The sequence below is a fragment of the Bubalus bubalis genome, chromosome 18 (genome assembly GCF_019923935.1).
Source record: "Bubalus bubalis isolate 160015118507 breed Murrah chromosome 18, NDDB_SH_1, whole genome shotgun sequence".
NCBI lineage: Eukaryota > Metazoa > Chordata > Mammalia > Artiodactyla > Bovidae > Bubalus > Bubalus bubalis.
The window spans coordinates 26356758-26367824 of NC_059174.1; the positions used below are offsets into that span (position 1 = coordinate 26356758).

Consider the following 11067-nt stretch of genomic DNA (forward strand, 5'->3'; position numbering starts at 1 on the left):
ATAATTTCAGGTGCACAGCAGAGGGACTCATCCATGCCTATATGTGTATCCATTTTCCCATCTCCCCTCCCACCCAGGCTGCCATATAACATTGAGCAGAGTTCCCTGTGCTGTACAGTAAGCCCTTGTTGATTATCCATTGTAAACATAGCAGTGTGTACATGTTGATCCCAAACTCCCTATCTCTTCCCCACATTCTCCCCGCTCTGGCAACCATAAGTTCGTTCTCTAAGTCTGTGAGTCCACTTCTGATTTGTAGCTAAGTTCATTTATATGCATGTGAGCTCTCCAACATGCTCTCTCCCCCCTGGAGAGAGATGTCATTACAGATCTTCCTCGGCTTACAGTGAGGTTATGTCCGGATAAACCCACCGTTAAGCCAAGAATTTAATACACTTAACCCACCAAACACTTACATTAGCCTCCAATTGGACAAAACTGTCTAACACAAATCCTGTTTTATAATTATTGAATGACTCATGTAATTTATTGAATTCTGTACTGTAAGTGAAAACAGAATGGTTGTCTAGGTACATGATGGTTGTCGGTGTTATCCATTGTTTACTCCGGTCATGGCGTGGCTGACGGGGAGCTGCCGCTCGCTGCCTCTGCCCAGCATCAGGAGAGTATTGTACTGCAGATTGCTAGTCTGGGAAAGGTCAAAATTAAAAATTCCAAGTATGGTTTCTACTGTATGTGTATCTCTTTCTCACCGTTGTCAAGTTGCAAAACTGTAGGTCTTACCATCATCTGTATAACTTCAGTGCCTAATGAAGTGCTTGAAACACAGCAGGTGCTTGGCGAAAATTTTGAATACAAAATGTTCAAATGTCCAAAACCCTAAAAACATCCCAAAGGCATAATCCAAATGCATGAACACAGTCAGCTATTGTGTTCTATTTAGCTCTTCAGTATGGTCCCATCCCTCTTCAGTATACATTATACATCTCAGTTTATCGCTCCATTTGTTCCTCCCATGAGTAGTCTTCCTTAAATGAGTTTTAACCCCTTATATCCAGACAAAGTTCAGTTCTTGTTTGAGAAGCCTTATCAGCTTTGCACAAATGCTGGAATATCTCTCAAGTGAGTTTAAGTTTATCGCTAAACTCTTTTCTCTCCATGAAGCTTCTTTGGAAAGCTTTCTTAGAAAGTAGTTTTTCTCCAGTCTTAACTGGTTCCATTTCCATCCTGATATTACAATGTCTGAGTTCTAAGACTGACAGAAGTATTTCCTGTCTAACTGGCTGAAGGGGGTTGAAAGTTGCTTTTAGGTACTCATGAGTATTTTAAATATGGTTCTCTTGTTTAAGAAGTATTTTGACATATTTAGAAATTCTTAGTAACATTTTTGGAAAGAAAAGTATAAAAAAGAATCTTGCTTTTTCTATAACTCTTTAATTTCTTTTTGACAATTCCCATTTCTCTCTTCTAAGATACATAATTTTAAACCAAATTTTACTTTTTATTTCATTCTCAAACCATAATATTATGAAGTATGATAAAAGCAAATTAGCCTGAACAACAAAATAATAAAACATAATGAAACTTGGAAATTCTAAAGTATAGAACAAAAGATGAAATTAAAATCTCTATTGTGAGAAAGAATCTGGCAAATTCCAGTTTGGCCCCTAAAGGGCCCTTTATACAACAGGCTGAAGCATAATCTACAAAGGATAGTAAATCAAGCTGAACTTAGTGTTTCTTTGTTTTTAATGGTTTGTGTTTAACCCTTATGACTAAATGCTCCAAATGGTTGTTTAAATTATGGTAGTGGGATTAGTAGGCATAGTTGCACAGGAAAAGCAGGATTTTCTGCTTTGAAATGTGCATATTTCACAGATTATGTGCTTTAACATGCCAAGATATGGTAAAATTTTGCTTGTTTAGGAATAGCTCCATTTTTAAGCTTCCTAAGTACCTCAGCTGAAATGATATATATTTTGCACATAAATATTGGAATGGTTGGGGGAGTCAATGTGATTCTTGCATTGTGGAGACTAGACACAGTGGTTATCCATGTTTTACGTGGTCCTGAGTCTTTGTGGTTCCAAAACACACCCATTTTATAGGACAAGTTAGAAACATGTTGCTTCTCAAAATAATCACTTAATATTTTGTTTTTATTAAACAACTGAAAAATATCTGACTGAATTATTTAATTTTGAACATATTATTTTTTTGCTGTGTATAAAATGCTATTTAAGTAATTGAGTGTTTTTTTTCCCCCAGTTGTTTGAGTGCTGAAAATTCAATCTTCTGTAATTAAAAATAAATCTTCTAATGAACACAGCAGTTATTTCCCATATACTTTATTGAAAGTGACAAAAGTGGATAAAATATAACCATGAATTGTGCCTCATTCCTATGACATATCAAACTCCCATTTCATTAAACTTGGGAGGCTTTTTTAAAAATATGATACTGAAAGAAGGGAAATAAAATTCTTAGGTTTCGAAAGATTATTAATAGATGAGATTTGAATAAGACTGATCAAATGCTGGAATGGATGCTTTCTTTCTTTCTTTTCCTTTTCCTTTTTTTTTTGATTGCCTACATTGTCTGAAAACTGTTCAGCAGAACAAAGGGTTTTATGGATGAAAGACTGGTATGAAGAAACATGAATGTCAACTCAGGCTCTGAAAGACAGTCTGCTAATGAAATATTCTAAAAGTCATTTTCAAGGTGGTTGAAAGTTCTCACTGATGTGCACCAATGCTTTTGATAAAAAAATTATATATATCAAATAATTACACAAGTGTTGGCTCCAGGGATAGAGAAAATAAGGTGAGTCCATATGCACCTAAGCATTAATGAAAGACTTGTGTATCATACTTTCTTTCCATGGGTAAAAATAATCAGACACGTGGTAACATTATTTTGGTAGTAAATTTCTTACTTTGTGCATCTGAAAAGTACCCTTTTCTGCTATCTTGCTAATGCTAACTAACTGTGATCTATGATTTACTACTACATTAATAGTTAGCTTTTTATGTGCAAAGTGTATTTTCTTTTAAAATTGAATTTCCCCAAAACATCAGTCAGTGAACTTGACTTATAAATGCAAGAAGTAATGACTTTTCCCCAAAGATCCACTGATCCACTCTATGAATATACATACCTGCCAATAATATCTACTTATCCTCTATTCTTGGAGAAGGGCATGGCAACCCACTCCACTATTCTTGCCTGGAGAATCTTATGGACAGAGGAGCCTAGCAGGCTACAGTCCATGAGACTGCAAAGAGCTGGACATGACTAAAGTGACTTAGCATATATGCATGCATCCTCTATTCTATGGTATGCATTCTTTCTTTAGGATATATATACACACACATATATAGTCTTGGTAATAATTTTGAAAGATGTATATCCCCCATATATTTATATACATATAACTCTACCTGCCATATATATATGACATATACATCTGTGTGGGTTTATAATTTGATGGAACTGTATATTCAGATGTCCTTGGAATCTGTATCACTTTTCTGTGATTCATTTTAACCATGCAAGTTTGATGAAAATTCTCTTTCAGGAATGTCTATCAGTTCAGCTCAGTTCAGTCACTCAGTCATGTCCGAGTCTTTGCGACTCCATGAACCTCAGCACGCGAGGCCTCCCTGTCCATCACCAACTCCCGGAGTCCACCCAAACCCATGTCCATTGTGTCAGTGATGCCATCCAACCATCTCATCCTCTGTCGTCCCCTTCTCCTCCTGCCCTCAATCTTTCCCAGCATCAGGGTCTTTTCAAATGAGTCAGCTCTTCTCATCAGGTGGCCAAAGTATTGGAGTTTCAGCTTCAACATCAGGCCCTCCAATGAACACCCAGGGCTGATCTCCTTTAGAATGGACTGGTTAGATCTCCTTGCAGTCCAAGGGACTCTCAAGAGTCTTCTCCAACACCACAGTTCAAAAGCATCAATTCTTCTGTGCTCAGCTTTCTTTTTAGTCCAACCCTCACATCCATACATGACCACTGGAAAATGCCCCATATAGGGAGGCCCTTACTTAGGCTAACAGTGGTTCTATGACATGTTCAAATTAATGGAGGCATGGTTCGTAGGTTTTTTAAAGTACTCTAAATCAGATTGACCATGGGATGTCTACTTTTTGACCCATCACAGTCCCAGAGGACTGGGCTAAATTGCAATGGTCTGACAACATCATTAAACTTTGTATGCCTGGGTCTGGGCTGAGCTTGGTTTACAAGAGGTAGCTAATCTAGGGGGAGTGGAGTCTATACTCCTTTCATTTTATATTTTCATGAATGGAATTTTAATTATATGATATAAACATAAACAAGAATTTTTCATGACATTTAATATTTTTGGGGACCAACCTGGTCCCAATCTCTCAAACGCATCTGCCTTTGTATATAATATGTATCATAAAATTGCCGGTTTATAATGAAATTTTCTTTTACGCTCTTTCAACTTGAAACTCCTTCTCAGCAGTCTATATCCAATCATAATGCTGTCTTTTCTTCAAAACATCAGCTAACATTCTTACAGGTTTTTTTTTTTGATATGTTGTTTAGTTGCTAAGTTGTGTCTGACTCTTTTGCAACCTCATAGACTGTAGCCCACCAGTATCCTCTGTCCATGGGGTTTTCCAGGCAAGAATACTGGAATGGGTAGCCATTTTCTTCTCCAGGGGATCTTCCTGACCCAGGGATTGAACCTGTGTCTCCTATATTGGTAGGCGGATTTTTTTTTTTTTTAACCACTGAGTCATCTGGGAATTCCTTTTACACATGTATATCAGGTGACATACATTATATGATTATATTTCATATCACATTATAATTTTGGAGTATTTTTATATGTTTTATACTAGTTAGAGAGGTTCTAGAGCTGAGGGGCTAGTGCTTACTCATTAAAAAAAAAATTCCCAGCATGAAAAGTAGGCACTCAGTGAGTGAATATTAGTTTTAAAAAATTGTTCAAAGGTAAATAAAAATGTGTAAAATAGGGTTTTTACAATTAATAAGGAAGCATAAAAGAAGATGGGAACCAAGATGTGGTGACATTGAGACAGTAGGAAAAGTGGAATCACCTTGTAGAGAAATTGGGACCTTTGTGCACTGTAGAAATATAAAATGGTGCAGCTGCCATGGAAACTGTATAACAGTTCCCCCCAAATTAAGCATGTAATTCTTATATGACTCAGCAATGCCACTTATGTGTGTATATCTAACAGAATTGAAAACAGAGTCTCAAAGGAATGTTTGCACAACCATTTTCATAGCAGCATAATTCATAATTGCCAAAAGATTGAAGCAATCCAAATGTTGGATGAATGGATAAACAAACTGTGGTATATACATACAATGGAGTCTTAAAAAGGAGGGAAATTCTAATGCTTGCTACAACATGGATGAACCTTAAGGACATTCGGCTAAGTGAAATAAGCAAGATGCAAAAAGGCAAATGCTGTATGATTCCACTTACATGAAGTACCTAGAGTAGTAAAAATTCATAGAGAAAGAAAATAGAAGGTTAGTTGGTTGCTAGTGACTCAAAGGGAGGGGAAATGAGTTATTTAATGGGTGTAGCATTTCAGTTTTGCAAGATGAAAAGAATTTTTGAGACTGGTTGTACAAAGATGTGAGTATACTTATAGGAGTATGTCAAGGCTGTATATTGTCACCCTGCTTATTTAACTTATATGCAGAATACATCATGAGAAACACTGGGCTGGAAGAAGCACAGCTGGAATCAAGATTGCCAGGAGAAATATCAATAACCTCAGATATGCCGATGAAACCACCGTTATGGCAGAAAGCAAAGAACTAAAAATCCTCTTGATGAAAGTGAAAGAGGAGAGTAAAAAATTGGCTTAAAGCTCAACATTCAGGAAACGAAGATCATGGCATCTGGTCCCATCACTTCATGGCAAATAGATGGGGAAACAGTGTCAGACTTTATTTTTCTGGGCTCCAAAATCACTGCAGATGGTGACTGCAGCCATGAAATTAAAAGACGCTTACTCCTTGGAAGGAAAGTTATGACCAACCTAGATAGCATATTCAAAAGCAGAGACATTACTTTGTCAACAAAGGTCTGTCTAGTCAAGGCTATGGTTTTTCCAGTAGTCATGTATGGATGTGAGGGTTGGACTATGAAGAAAGCTGAGTGGTGAAAAATTGATGCTTTTGAACTGTGGTATTGGAGAAGACTCTTGAGAGTTCCTTGGACTGCAAGGGGATCCAACCAGTCCATCCTAAAGGAGGTCAGTCCTGAGTGTTCATTGGAAGGACTGATGTTGAAGCTGAAACTCCAATACTTTGGCCGCGTGATGTGAAGAGTTGACTCATTGGAAAAGACCCTGATGCTGGGAGGGATTGGGGTTAGGAGGAGAAGGGGAGGACAGAGGATGAGATGGTTGGATGGCATCACCAACTCAATGGACATGAGTTTGGGTAAACTTCGAAAGTTGCTGATGGACAGGGAGGCCTGGCGTGCTGAGATTCATGGGGTCGCAAAGTGTCGGACACGACTGAGTGACTGAAGTGAACTGAACTGAAATGATACTTAACACTACTGAATTGTATGACTTCACAGTGGTTAGAGGGTAAATTTTATCTTAATTATATTTTACAGTAATTTAATATAACTGAAAAAGAGAAGTCATCCTCATTATTATATATTGCAATTATATCAAATTAATTCATCCCAAAGGTATTTTAAAATCTATAATTTTGGTTATACATTTTGGGGCAGCTGTGTGCATACAAAGCCACTTCAGTTGTGTCTGATTCTTTGCAATCGTATGGACTGTAGCCTGCCAGGCTTCTCTGTCCATGGGATTCTGCAGGTGAGAACACTTGAGTGAGTTGCCATACCTTCCTCCAGGGGATCTTCCCAACCCAGGGATCAAACCTGCATCTCCTGGGTCTCCTACAGCTTCTGCCCTTGCAGGCAGATTCTTTATCCCTGAGCCAATGGGGAAGCCCCTTTGGGGCAGCTGCTGCTGCTGCTAAGTCGCTTCAGTTGTGTCCGACTCTGTGTGACCCTATAGACAGCAGCCCACTAGGCTCCTCTGTCCCTGGGATTCTCCAGGCAAGAATACTGGAGTGGGTTGCCATTGGGGCAGCTAGTTTACTTTTATTCTTATTTTTAATTTTTTTTTTACTTAAGTATAGTTGATTTACAATGTTGTGCTACTTTCTGCTGTGCAGCAAAGTGACTCAGTTATATGCATTCCTTTTTGATGTTCTTTTCCATTATGGTTTATCCCAGGAGATTGGTTATAGTTCCCTGTGCTATACAGTAGGACCTTGTTTATCCTTTCTGAACTTAGTAGTTGGCATCTACTAACCCCAAACTCCCAGTCCCTTTCTCTCCCTTCCTACCTTTCCCTTGCAAATCACAAATCTTCTCTGTGAGCCTGTTTCTGTTTCATAGAATATACATATAAGTAATATCCTATGGTATTTGTCTTTCTCTTTCTGACTTGCTTCACTTAGTGTGATAATTTTAGTCATATTCATGTTGCCAGAAATGGTACTGCTTCGTTCTTTCTTATGGCTGAGTAATATTCCATTGCTATACACATACCACATCTTTATCCATTCATCTGTTGATGGACATTTAGGTTGTTTCCACATCTGGACTCTTGTAAATAGTGCTGCTATGAGCATATGAGTGCATGTATTTTTTTAAACGATAGTTTTGTTTGGCTATATGTCCAGGAGTGGGATTGCTGGATCATATGGTAGTTCTGTTTTTAGTTTTCTGAGGAACCTCTATATTGTTTTCCACAGTGGCTACACCAACTTACATTCCCACCAACAGTGTAGAAATGTTTTAGGGGCAGTTAGGTTAAATACAGACTATCTGGTTGTTGTAGAAATAGTCACATGCAAAAGGGAATTTACTGTTTTATAATTTTCAAACCAATCCACTAAGATGTATTTATTGCATATTCATAGTGTTTCATAGCCTTTAGTCACTGGGAAAAAGGATAAAATAAATATCAAAAAGGTGACTACCTGACTACATTTGAGAGTTTTTATATAGCAGAGTCATAACTCATAACACATTAAGGGAATTGACACAACTGCTTCTGTAAAGTCAAACTTTCTGGAATTGTTCTAGAATAAATATTAGCTAAAAATTAACTCAAAAAACTCAGAGCTCTGACACCAGGGAGAAAGGAGAATGAGATTTCCAACAAGTATACTAGGTCAGTTAGACCTGCAATATGGTGGTGGCTTGAGAGTGAGATTTGAGGTAAGAAAATTCTGAATTTTAATCCTGGCTCCATTGGACAATTTGACCAAATTATTTTATCAATAAATAAAGGTAAAATATTTACCATGACATTTAACTAGAGGTGTGTGTGTGTGTGTGTGTGTGTGTGTGCGCGCGTGTGTGCTCAGTCATGCTGACTCTTGGTGACCCTATGGGTTGTAGGCCACCAGGCTCCTCTGTTCATGGGATTGTCCAAGGAAGAATACTGGAGTAGGTTGCCATGCCCTCTCCAGGGGATCTTCCAAATCCAGGGATCGAACCTGCGTCTGTTTCTCCAGCATTGGCAGGCAGGTTCTTTACCATTGCACCCCCTGGAAAGCCTGTTAGATCCACTGCTGCTGCTGCTGCTAAGTCGCTTCAGTCGTGTCCGACTCTGTGCGACCCCATAGACGGCAGCTCACCAGGCTCCCCCGTCCCTGGGATTCGCCAGGCAAGAATACTGGAGTGGGTTGCCATTTCCTTCTCCAATGCATGAAAGTGAAAAGTGAAAGTGAAGTCGCTCAGTCGTGTCCGACTCTTAGCGACAAGAATGTCTTAAATGCTCACCTAGCAATTGCTTGAGCAATATTATCTCTCTAGTGGAACAGAAAAGGCCAAACATAAAAATCTGACTCTCCTCAGCCATTTTTCAGCACTGATGTAAGCCTTTTAAGTCAGATCTGCCGAGTTTCATGTTCCTATCTCTGAGGCTGTTGGGGATGACCTAGAGAAAGGCAAGTTGAAAGGCAGCTATCAAAAGTGGGGTCGGGGGCTTGCTGCGCATGCGCAGACGGGCCGGCGTGATTAGTTGGTGCGCCCGTGGCAAAGAGCAGCATGGAGGGGAGTGGTCCCTGGAGATGCCTGACCTGTTCTGTTCTGTTTTGAGGAGTGGCCCGCGGTGCGACAGAGCAGGCCAGGGACGGTCTACACTTGAGGAGGACTACGGAACAGTGCCGTGCCTGAGGTAGGACACCCAAGTCAAATGGAGGGCAGCCTCACTGAACAACCAGCGGTGGGTGTCACCTGTACCGGAGGCAGTCACCGAGTAGGAGCAAGTACCTGTGGTAGATTTCCAGGCAGAACTGAGACAGGTCTTCTTAGCTGAGACACCAAGAGGTCATTAAAGCAGTATCAGAGTACCCAGGTAGCTGATACCAACAGGAAACAGATCAAAACAAAGAGGCTTCTTCTACTATTGGAAGCTTCTGCCCCAACTTGCAGTGTTTGGTGGAGAACCTGCATCATACCTTAATCTGTAGGCTTCCTTAGGTCTTAAGGATTCCGAAACTTTCCTGTGGACATCGAAGTTGGTGGAACAGCAATCGTGACTATGGGAAAGAGGTGCAAAATGCTGCAGCACATTGACCACAGGTGAGATGTGTCCAGCAGGATGGTTGGATCTTCAATGGCCCTTTTAAGGGTTTTGGCAAGTAGGTGAACTTGATCCTCTGTGACTGCGATGAATTCAGGAAGATCAAGGCAAAGAATTCAAAGCATTCAGAGTATGAAGAAAAGCAAGTTTGGGGTCTGGTGTGGCTGCCCTGGAGAACTTGGTTTCCATGTCTGTGGAGGGACCACCCTGTAAATTTCTCAGGTACCACTGGCATTTCTCAGGTACCATTTACTGGTGATGCTGGGGGTTGGTAGAGCCGCTGGCAGAGGTGTTCTAGCTGGTGTTCCAATTCCCCAGACTCTTGCTGGATTAACAGGCCCTGTCCATGGGGCCGGGGGAGCCGTCCCAACAAGTCATGACCCCACAAGGAAGAGGTATTGTAGCTGCTGTTGCCACTGCCAGCGTTACTGGACCCCCCACTCAGTATCCACCAGGAAAGGGGGCTACACCCACCCCTGTTGGTCGAGCAATCCCACTTCCAGGAATTATGGCTTCTCCACCTGGTATGGGTGGTGAAGAATCTGCCTGCCAGAGCAGGGGACATAAGAGACACGGGTTTGACCCCTGGGTCAGGAAGATACCCTGGAGAAGGAAATGGCAACCTATTCCAGTATTTTTGCCTGGAGAATCCAATGGACAGAGGAGCCTGGTGGGCAGCAGTCCTTGGGGGTTGCAAAGAATCGGACATGACTAAAGCAACTTAGCATGCCACATGGTATGAGACCACCCACAGGCCCACCAGTTAGGCTTCCCATACTCGAGGGATGCCAATAAGCTTGCCTCTGTTGGAATGAGACCCTCCACCAGGAATCAGAGGTCCACCTCCACTAGGAAGGTGTCCACCAACACCCTAGGATATTATTGATCATTCTTAGTCTTTTTTTTTTTTTTCCTGCAGTGTATCTTGTGAAATGTGGGCAGTACTTGTAAGCTTTGGTCCCCTCTGCTGCATTAATGTAAGCTAATGCATAGAGTCATTAAAAAAAAGTGGGTTCAAAGGAAGTAGATGAACTTCATCTAGAAATTTCAGAGATTGATTGGGGATTGAGACAGCTATGAAGAGGAAAATTGTGGACCTAAATAGAGAACCAAGATTAGTAGGTCAGAGGAGACAAATAATACTAGATACCAACTCTTAAATTTATGGACCTCAGACTGTATAGCAGGTGCTCTTCTAATCACTTTGGTTGTATTAACTCAATGAATCCTTTCAACAACTTTACACAATAGATACATGATTCCCCAATGTCTTCCCTGGTATCATCCCGAAAGGAGACCTGGGGACTGGGATTTGTAGTCAATCCCATGAAAATTATCTCAGATACTCTGTCTTCTAGGGCTTCCCAGGTGGCGCTAGAGGTAAAGAATCCACCTGCCTTTGTAGAAGACGTAAGAGACACATGTTCAATCCCTGGGTCAGGAAGATCCCCTAGAG

The 11067-nt window shown here is 40.5% G+C and overlaps 2 pseudogenes; both read left to right on the plus strand.

The window, feature by feature from the left end:
• The first annotated feature begins 572 nt into the window (after positions 1–572).
• On the plus strand, positions 573–9363 carry LOC123465073 (annotated as a pseudogene).
• A 206-nt stretch (positions 9364–9569) lies between these two features.
• On the plus strand, positions 9570–10631 carry LOC102404913 (annotated as a pseudogene).
• Positions 10632–11067: the final 436 nt, after the last annotated feature.